Genomic DNA, 2,389 nt, shown 5'->3' on the forward strand with positions numbered 1-2,389 from the left:
ACAGTATTCGGGTAACAGAAAGGATGATGTCACTGTGTTGCGGGGAGAGAGATCAGAGTGGAGAGAAGAAAATAAAGTCAGAAAGGAAATGGAGAGCCCAGATTGCTAGGATTTTGGAAGCATTTTGAGGACTGAGGCACTTTGCTCTGAATAAGCCATTGAAGAGACTTGAGTGATATTATCTAACTTATATTTCAACAGGATCTCTCTGGATATCATTTTGATTAGAGACTGTAGGGACAAGATTGGGGAGAACAACAACTGATTCAAACAAGTGATTTACTCAAAGATGTGCCTTCTACTCAGTAAAGACACAGATCAGGGGTTAGCAAAAAATGACCTACAGACCATTTTGTATGTCCTGTGAGCAAATAATGATTATTACATTTTAAAAGGGCTCTTGAAGAATAAAAGGGAGGAGATGAAAGAGGAGGAAGAGGAGCTTCAGAAACTGCATTTGGCCTGCAACAACTTAAATATTTAAAATCTAGAAAATATTTGCCAAAACCTGAAATAAGGCATCTGACTGGAATAGGTGCTCAATAAAATTGGAAAGAGGAATATAAGAGTAATTTAGTTGCTGAAAAAAATATGAAGTAATAGATATTGAGAAACATCTATGGCTTCAACCTCAACCTTCATAAATAATGCCATTCATTTCCATTGAGCTAATGAAAAGTGCAGTTTGGTTTTCTAAACAGCCAACCAAAAAGCACTGTCTTACATAAAAAAGTCATAAATAAAATTTATATGGTAACAAAAAATAATATCAAACATTTTCATAGAACTTAAAATTCTACAAAGCATATCTATATTGATTATGGAATTTAATCTTCCAGTCAACTCCTAGGATAGCTATTCTTTCCCCATACAGAAATTACCATATCCTAAATCCTTAGTGATTGATTCCTCAAGAAAAGTAAACATCTTGAATGCTACATCTGTTAATACTAAGGGTAGTTTTCTCCTATGGGAAGGTTGGCTTCTAGAATGAACAGGAGCTTTCAGTTCAAGGTGATAGACACATGTTTACTTTGTGTTCCTCCTGAAATTGTACTTAAATAAAAGTATACAAATACCAAAATTTAGTAGACCAATGAAAGCCACGAGATTGTGGAATTCATCACCAACAGAAAGATTTTGAAAAGCAAAAAGTTAACTGGAGGGGAAACAGATGAAACAATCAAGAAAAGGCTACTCTAACAAGGAGCTGCACAAAGTCAGTCTGTTCTTACTGAGCCCTGGTTATAGTAAAGGGCACAAGAGTGTGGGCAAATGTGAACCTGAAAGAGCCAATCCTTCTAAATGAATCCTGTGTAGCTAACTGGGCCTAAATTTAAAATAGAGCCAAGCAGTCATTTGCTGACTAGAGTTTATACAGATACTTTGAGTTCCCCCAAAATCAGTTCCCCCAACTGAACCAGCAAATTAGAGCTCACCTGACTCAGACAATCAGGGCTCAGTCTTTCTCTTTCTTTTTCTTTTTTTTTTTTTTGAGACAGTCTTATTCTGTTTCCCAGGCTGGAGTGCAATGGTATAATCTCGGCCCACTGCAACCTCTACCGCCTTACCCTCCGAAGTCTCTGGGATTACAGGCATGCACCACCACACCTAGCTAATTTTTTATTTTATTATTAGTAGGATATATTATAGTTTTTAGCAGAGACAGGGTTTCACTGTGTTGGCCAGGCTGCTCTCAAATTCTTGACCTCAGGTAATCCACCAGGCTTGGCTTCCCAAACTGCCAGGATTACAGGTGTGAGCCACTGCACTGGGCCAGTTTCAAACCTTCATTTGCCTAAAGAATCTTATTTGGGAACCTGGTCAGGGAACTTTTGCTGTAAAACCCAAGTCTTCCCTTTGTTTTCAGGAATCCACCATTGTTTTGTACCCAAGGATGTAGTTTGCAAACCATTCACTGGAATAAAGTTTATTTCCTCCAAATTCTTTTTCCAGAGTACTTTTCTTCACAAGAGAGAATAGGAGACCAAAATTATTTTAGGGAAAAAGTTTATTAAATGAGGTTCATGAGTCAGTAAAGTCCAGAGGATTCAGTGTGTCCTCCCATTAACTCTGTATTACTTACAGTGGATTGTTGGTGAGAGTGTTCAACCACAGGGTGCCAGGTATGGTTTATTGTCACTACCACAATTCTATACAAAACTGGCCACCCAGCAATTCATTTGATATGACTGGAGGGTGCTTTAAAAATTGTCAGATTAGGGCCAGGCACGGTGGCTCATGCCTATAATCCCATCACTTTGGGAGACCGAGGCGGGTGGATCACGAGGTCAAAGAGATCAAGACCATCCTGGTCAACATGGTGAAACCCCGTCTCTACTAAAAATACAAAACATTAGCTGGGCATGGTGGCGCGTGCCTGTAATCC

The sequence above is a fragment of the Cebus imitator genome, unplaced genomic scaffold, assembly GCF_001604975.1.
Source record: "Cebus imitator isolate Cc_AM_T3 unplaced genomic scaffold, Cebus_imitator-1.0 Scaffold544, whole genome shotgun sequence".
In the NCBI taxonomy this organism is placed as follows: Eukaryota; Metazoa; Chordata; class Mammalia; order Primates; family Cebidae; genus Cebus; species Cebus imitator.